An 8,835-nucleotide genomic window follows, 5' to 3' on the forward strand; every position below is an offset into this window, starting at 1 on the left:
AATCATGGGAAGTATCTGATTAAGATCTTATTCTGTAACTATCAATACATTTAATAATAATGATATATGACACATGACACATGACACATGACACATGACACATGACACATGACACATGACACATGACACATGACACATGACACATGACACATGACATGACATGACATGACATGACATGACATGACATGACATGACATGACATGACATGATATATGATATGATATGATATATGATATATGATATATGATATGATATGATATGATATGATATGATATGATATGATATGATATGATATGATATGATATATGATATATGATATATGATATATGATATATGATATATGATATGATATGATATGATATGATATGATATGATATGATATGATATGATATGATATGATATGATATGATATGATACGGTGATCTGATATGTGATGTGATATGTGATATATGATATGTGATATGTGATATGTGATATGATATGATATGTGATATATGATATGATATGATATGATATGATATGATATGATATGATATGATATGATATGTGACATGTTCTCTCACCTACCTGTTTCGTGACTATGATATGACATGATATGATTTGATATGATATGATATGATATGATGTGATATGTGATATGTGATATGTGATATGTTATGATATTTAAATTTTAGAGAAACTATTTGTGCGTAGGCTTAACCTCATAGACAAACATAAACTATTAAGTGAACATCAGTATGGCTTTAGAGCAAATAGGTCAACCTCAATGGCAGTGATGGAAATGGTGGAAGAGATTTCCACTTCAATGGATAATAATGAATATATTGTGGGGCTGTTCCTGGATTTAAAAAAAGCTTTTGACACTATTGACCATGGCCTATTAATGAGGAAACTGGAAAGATATGGTATAAGAGGCAAAGCCTATTCTTGGTTAAAAAGTTACCTTGAGAGATATCAATTTGTACAAATAAATGATGGTAGATCAGATTTAATGAAAGTCACTTGTGGAGTTCCACAGGGTTCGGTGTTAGGCCCCTTAATGTTTGTACTGTATATAAATGATATTTGTAAAGTGTCGAAAATATTAAAAATGGTTTTGTTTGCTGATGACACAAACTTATATTGTTCAGGGAAAAATTTGGAACAGCTTCTGAATACAATAGAACTTGAATTGATGATCTTAAAAAAATGATATAATGATAATAAATTGTCACTGAATTTAAGAAAAACAAAGTTCATAATATTTGGTAATCGAAAGAGTAATAAAGTTAAAATTAGGATTAACAATGAGGAAATAGATAGAGTATATGAAAATAAATTTCTAGGCGTTAAAATAGATCATAAATTATCTTGGAAACCACATATTATTCATGTAAAAAGAAAAATGTCACAATCCATTGCAATATTACATAAAACTAAACATATTCTAAATGAAAATTCATCATATATTTTGTATTGTGCCCTCATAGTTCCATACATGACCTATTGTGTGGAGGTTTGGGGAAATACATATAAAACCACTATATATCCAATATATGTTATAAAAAAGAGCAATAAGGATTATAAAACACGTTGACTATCACGAACCAACAAATAAATTGTTTAGTAATTTAAAAGCTTTAAAATTTGACGATTTGGTAAATTTCTATACTGTACAGACAATGTATAAGGTTTATTATAATTTGCTTCCAAACTGTATCCAGAGGCTGTTTGAAATAAGAGAAAGCCAGTATAAACTAAGAGGAATACATATGTTTAAAAAAAATAAGGGCAAGAACTAATACAAAAAATAGATGCATAACTGTCAAAGGGGTAAATCTATGGAATAATTTGCATAAGGATCTAAAATTGTGTAATTCACTTTATAAATTCAAGAAATTTTTCTAAAATAAGTTGGTAAATAATTATTTAATTCAATGTGTATAACGTTTTTTCTTTATGTACTTAATATAGTATCCGAAATGTGTAACATGTTGTTTTATTTATTTATTTTTTCTCTTGTCTTGTATTAATTAATACCTGTGGAATTTTTTTTTTATGCTAAATTGATTGATAATGATGTATAAAGGGTAGGCTTAATAAGCAGAGGCTTCAGCCTACACCTTTTTTTGGTTATTATGTATAGCTATTGTTTTGTTTTTTTAAATAAATACTTATGTTTGAGTTAAATCGTTGTGTGTGTGTGTGTGTGTGTGTGTGTACATGAACCTCATCATCTCACTGCAGACATGTAAAAGTCACGGGGACAAATCAGTTTGCATGAGAGGTTACTATGAAAAAAGGAGATTTAGTGCCTTGGCCATTATTATACTTCAGTACACATGATATTCAACAGAATGAATCTTAAATGTTCAAAGCTTTCATCATTTACATGAAATCCATGATGTGCTACTTGAGGTGGCACTGGAGAAACAAACATTTCTATATACTGTACGAAGTATAAGAACAACATGACATATTCATATTTTTTGCTTCATTTCCAAGAAGAGAAAATGCATTTAAAAACATTTTTACAAGAACACTAGAATACAGCGTACCTTTAAACTCTTTAATGTCACAGGGCTTTATAAGCCAAACACCCCCTACAGTAACACAGAGAAATCTAGTCATGAAACGTACTTGACATTTTAAACATCATCATTCTACAGGTCATCAGAAGATATGAGTTCAGTGTCATTCACAATCTTCTCTACACTCCTACAACATAAAAGCACTTCTTCACTGTGACACCTTAGAAGAAGAATTTTTGGGTCCTTAAAGAAACATTACTTCTTATATCTACAAAGTCTCCAAACATCCACAGCTGAAATCTCATAAACACATGACACGCATGTGAAGGAAAGTCTGAATAAAACATCTCAATCATCCAGCATGATACTTCATCAGACGAACACAACGTAAACACTTTCTATGAACGAATCAATTCCAGTCACTTTCTTCATCACTGATTCATGTTTGTGAAAGGACATAAAACACAAACGTCCCGGTTACGTATGTAACCTCTGTTCCCTGATGGAGGGAACAAGACGTTGTGTCGAAGCCGACAGATGGGGTTCGCCCTTGAGAACCAATCGTCTCTGACTATTTTGAAAAGGCCAATGAAATTGGCGAATGAAATTTGCATGCCGGGCTCCGCCCCCGGATATCCGGGTATAAAAGGGGAGCCGGCGTGCTCATTCATTCACCTTTTGTGCTGAGGAGCCTGAGAGCATCTCGTGACTGCTGCAGCGGACGGCTATTGTCGTGGCAAGAAGGACACAACGTCTTGTTCCCTCCATCAGGGAACAGAGGTTACATACGTAACCGGGACGTTCCCTTTCTGTCGGTCTCTCGACGTTGTGTCGAAGCCGACAGATGGGGTTCCTATGGAAAACGCCACGGCACTAGCCGCGTCACGATCTCTAGCGAAGCGACGTTGACCGGCCTGGGCGAGCCACACGTGAGCGCTATCGCGAAATTTGTAACCTTCCAGTGGGCAGGCAGGGGCTCCCAGAGCTTTTGGCAAAGATGAGTAGCCCCTGCCCTCTGCCAACTCAGACGGCCCCATTGGCGAGGGCCATCCAGTCGTAGGGCTACTGGGTAAGCGCTGTTCCTTCAATGAGGACGTGCGCTACGGAGACCACTTCCCACCCTAGGGGGGAATACAGTGGAGACACCAACATGGTCTCACCAAATAGGGGAGAACTCATGGGAGGTATGTGCGGAATGCCGCAAGGTGGATGTCCACCTGGGGAGGTCATGGGTTGCCACGCGGGGAACCATCTCATGACGACATCTCAGACGGAACCACCCTAGTGGGGGGTTACTACGTGTGGGGCACTAGGTCCGGTTAGAGCTATATGTAATAACTCAGCTTGATACCCGGCCATAGGCGGCAGGGCTGCTCCGCCGAGCCCGCCGCCCTGAGTGCTATTGATGGATGGACGGACTGCCTATTCTTCACCCTTGGGGAAAGAAGGGAGGCAGCCCATAGCGCACTGGTCCACCTCAGAAGGGGAATGGCGCTATGCGCAGGCGTACGCCCCACGACTGCTGGTCTCACCTGCTGGCAAGACTCGAGCTGCCGACTCCCCACGGAGGTTGTAAGCCTCTGCGAGGTATAGCGTAGCCCAACCCGCAGCTCTACAGATGTCTGCCAGAGAGGCGCACTAAGCCGATGCCCACGAGGAGGTCACACCCCGAGCGGAGTGTACCGTCACTCAAATGGGCACGGGCTAGGATCGGCACGCCGTAGTGACGGCGTGTGCGACCCAGCGCTACAACTCTCCTCGGATACAGCACTCCCGTTGCTGACCTCCATAACAGACAAGAGCTGCTCAGGGCCTTGAAGCCCTCAGTGTGGTTCGAGTAGAGGCGCAATGCGCTTACTGGACACCCCACGTACAGGTTGGGTCTTTCTCCCGGTGTGGGAGCGCCTGCAAGTTCACCACCTAGTCCCAAAGGGGGGCGGCGGAACTTTGGGCACGTAAGTCGGCCGGGGTCTCAGGATCACGTGAGAGTCACCGGGCCTGAAATTTGGCAATCGGTGGACACGGAATGCTTGCAGGTGCCTCACCCTCTGGATGGACTCGAGCCCCAGCAGGAGAGCCAATCCCCCTCGCAGAACGAGGAAGGGGCTCTCGGCAGGGCCCGAAAAAAGGGGACCCAAAGGTCCACCTTAAGGTCCCAAGAGGGTACGGGGCGCGGACGAGGCCTTAGCCCCTCGCGCCCTAGAGGAACCTAATAATCAGGTCATGCCGCCCCAGAGGCTCACCAGCAACTGGTACGTGATAACCGCGACAGCGGGTACCCACGTTCCAATGTGGAAGGGGAGATTACTCCCCAGCCTCCCCTGCAATAGGACAGCACGTTCCTGAGCGAGCAATTCCGCGGGTCTTCTCCTCGAGAAGAGCACCAGGACGAGAAGGGGCGCCACTTAAAGGCATCCAGCCTTGTGGGCATGGCCCTTGCCTGAGTGACAGTCTCCACCACTGAGGGGGGGTAGGTCATCCAGGAACTCCTCGTCCCATCCAGGAGCCAGACCCAGAGGTCCGGCTCGAACGCCACAACGTGTCCATCCCCTGCGAGTAGGCCCTTCGCCAGGGGATTTGGCCAGGGGGAGTTGTCGTCAGGAGTATTAGCTCCGAGGACCAAGTGTAGTTGGGCCCGTAAGGCGCAACTAGCAGCACTTGATACTCCCTTCCCAGACCTTGCACAGGACCTGCGCAATGAAGCTCACTGGGGGGAAGCGTAGTTCCGCTTGTCCCGCGGCCAGCTGCGCGCTAGGGCCTCCGTGTCGAGGGGGGAGCCTCGACCAGGGAGTGCCCAGCGGCACTGGGGGGTGTTCAGGGAGGCAACAGGTCCACCTGTGCCCGCCCAAACCACACCCAAGCCGGCCGCAGTGGTGGAGTCGTCACTTCCCACGAGGCGTCAACTGACGAGAGAGCGCTTGGCTGTCTGGTTCAGGACATCCGGTGGTCATGTGACCTGCAGGGGCTTTGCCACCTGCTGTCTCCACTGGAGGCTGCGCGCTAGGGCCTCCGTGTCGAGGGGGTCCTCGTCCAAGGAATGCCCAGCGGTACTGGGTGGTGTTCAGGGAGGCGACAGGTCCCCCTGTGCCCGCCCAAACCACACCCAGGCCAGCCCGCAGGGGTGGAGTCATCACTTCCCACGGGGTGTCAACTGACGAGAGAGCGCTTGGCTGTCTGGTTCAGGACGCCCGGTGGGCATGTGACCTGCAGGGGCTTTGCCACCTGCTGTCTCCACGGGAGGAGGCGTTTTGGGCGAGTTGCGATGACTGCAGCGAGCGAGTGCCACCCTGAGGTTTAGTACGCTACGCCGGTCGTGCTGTCCGGGCCAGTATGCTGGCTCTGCACGAGAGGCCGGAGCCTCATCAGTGCAAGCAGGACAGCTAGCAACTTGAAGGCAGTGATCTGCCAACGCAGGCGGGGGCCCGTCCAGCGACCCGACACTGCGCGCCCATTGCACACCGCACCCGCACCCCGTAGGGAGGCGTCTGTCGTTCCACGACCGGCCTCAAGACCTGCTCGGGGTTAGGATGCGACGGTAGCAGGTGTAATGACGATACGCCTACTGCCGGTGCGCCACGCTCTCCAGGGAACTCATCTCTGTAGTCAGTGCTGTCGCGGTCCCATGTGCGTCAACCCGAGGGGGACAGGCCACCCCCGAGGACACCATGCCCAGGAGCCTCTGAAACTGATTTCAGGGGACCGCTGGCTGCTGCCTGAAAGTTCAAGCAGCTCAGCACTGACTGTGCGTGCTCGTGAGCGAGCACGCCGTCATGGAGACAGTGTTGAGTTCTCTACCAGGAAAAAGGGGGAGCTCCGCGCCAGGGAGAGCTGCTCTCTTTTTCCCGGCTGACCCGTTTACTGACATGCCAGCCCCTCGACAGTGCCGAGGGAACTGTACATGAGAGTATGCGGTCAGTTGTCATGAACCACTCCTGGCGTCTGACAGACACCAGGACGCGCTTCTGCGCCTCCCGAACGGCACCCTTGCAAGGTGCTGCTCAAGGTATGCAGCGACCCCTGGTTTTGGGGATGATGAAGTGCGGCTGTCGAAGCCACTGGACATCTCGGCCGAGGGGACGGTTCGATCGCCTTCGCCAGAGGGGTGGCAGCCCCGGCCTGGAGCACAGGAACATCCCTGCCTCTGCTGAGGTAAGAGGATGCCTGAAGTCCGGCGGAGGTCTGGCGAGCTGGATCGAATGCCGAGACGGACCACACTCCCAGCCACCGTGATGGTTTGAAATGCTAACCAAGCACCCAGAGACCTCACAGGGGGGGCTGCGATCTACTTCATCAACCCGCGGGGGTTGGTTCAATGACTAGCAGTGCTGTTCTCCCCGGGGGGAACGGCTCCGCTAAATCACCTGCCAGGCGATGGCGCAGCTCGACGCACCGTCGAAGCGAGAGTGCTGAGGGCTGCTTTATACTCGTCATTGCGTGCCGCCACGACGCAACGTCGAGTTGCCGAACACCATCTTTCAGAGGGTGAGAGCGGCTGCAAGTGGGACCCAGAGAGAGACCTCTCCTTGTGAGAAGGCGGGCACTAGGCCCCCGAAGGGGCCCAGAAGGTGTTTGGGACGCGGCAGGGACCGCCCCAGTCCGACCATCCAGCAACCCAGGCTGGGTCGGGCCCGATGGTTCAATCTCTCTAGGTGGTCCTTCTCTTGACGTCCTCCTCCGGGGGGCCACCTGCGGGGGCACCAGAACCGGAGTCGACGCTGGAGAAGGCCAGGGCTGCTGGGGGCAGACCACGTGCGAGACCTCGACGGCCGAAAGGCGGCCGGGTCACAGCAGGCCGGTCTGTTTCTACACTGTCAAAAGGCTGCTGGAGCAGTCCTTGACAGCGCCACCAATCAGCCGACCTTGCGAGAGGGGAGTCGGGAAAGTGGCCTTTCTCGACATCGCCCCCCTGCGCAAGATTGGGTCCGAGGCATCTTTCCGGGCCACTGATGTGGACATCGTCCGACCCAGCCTGCGCTGCCACCGCGGTCCCCGGAGGGCCAGTCGGCGGCGGCACTACTTGGGTCGGTCTTACCCCGTGGGGCTCTCTTTAGCGCCCTGGCCTGCAGGAAGGCCATGCGTAAGAGTGGAGGCAGCTTGGTCCACGGCACTGCCAGCCTCAACACCAGAGATGTTGAGACCTTACATGCCCTGGACGGTGAGTCTAGGTCAAGCCCCCCAGGTGGCCGCCGTCTGCGGATACCCGCGACTGCATGCTCCACCCAGGGTGCATTGACATAGTCCCTAGCTGCCTCCCCGCCCCGAGGGAAGAGAGGGCGATAGAGTCAGCTAGACGGAAGCGCGCCGAAAGGGACGCTCCAGGTCTTACTGAACTCCTTATGCAGCTCGGTAAAACTTGGCACTTGAGCCGGGCCCAATGTGCGAGTACCCAGCCGCGAGCACCAGGGCTGCACCGCAACCCGACGCTCACGGCGGTCCGAGCGAGCATGGCTGACATCTTGACGTCTGCTCTCACCTGTGCTCGACCTCCCGAGGGAGGGAGCTTCAGGGAATCGCCAGAGTCTGATGCCAGCAGGTCGCGCTCCGATGTTGCAAGAGACACCTCATCTCCACGGCTCGTGTCCGAGCGCGTGGCTGAGGAATAAGATGGGTTAGGACCATCCTTGGGGACCTGCTAAACAAGCGAGACGGGGCGCGAGCGGTCCGCGAGCCGACCGGCTGACGGATTAACGCTCACGATAATCCCCACATCACCCTCGCTGCTCGCCGCCGCTGACGGCAGGGCCGTAGCCGCTGCGGTCACAGAACGGGAAGCAAACGAGGTGGTGGCTTGCTCTTGACAGAACGTAGCCAACGTGACGCAACGTCTGAATAGCCGTCCGCCCGCAGTGACGCAACGTCTGACTAGCCATCCGCGCGCAGTGACGCAACGTCTGAATAGCCATCCGCGCGCCGTGCGGGCAGGACGAATCCACGAGGCTGCCACAGTGATCGGACCCCCGAACACTTGCGGCAACCACCGTGTCCGTCCCCGTCCTCGATGAGTGTACTGCACCCAAGAGATCAGCGGGCAATGCCACGCTGAGGAAATTGCTCTTTTAGAAAAATACCTCAGGAACTGCCAGGACGCCCAGGGGAATCTCCGCTGCACCGCGTCGTAGAAATCGGCAATTCGAAGAATGTCATCAGATGCGAAGGCTCCGAAGAACAAAAGGTGAATGAATGAGCACGCCGGCTCCCCTTTTATACCCGGATATCCGGGGGCGGAGCCCGGCATGCAAATTTCATTCGCCAATTTCATTGGCCTTTTCAAAATAGTCAGAGACGATTGGTTCTCAAGGGCGAACCCCATCTGTCGGCTTCGACA

This window comes from Barbatula barbatula (assembly GCF_947034865.1).
Source record: "Barbatula barbatula genome assembly, chromosome: 24".
Taxonomy (NCBI): Eukaryota; Metazoa; Chordata; class Actinopteri; order Cypriniformes; family Nemacheilidae; genus Barbatula; species Barbatula barbatula.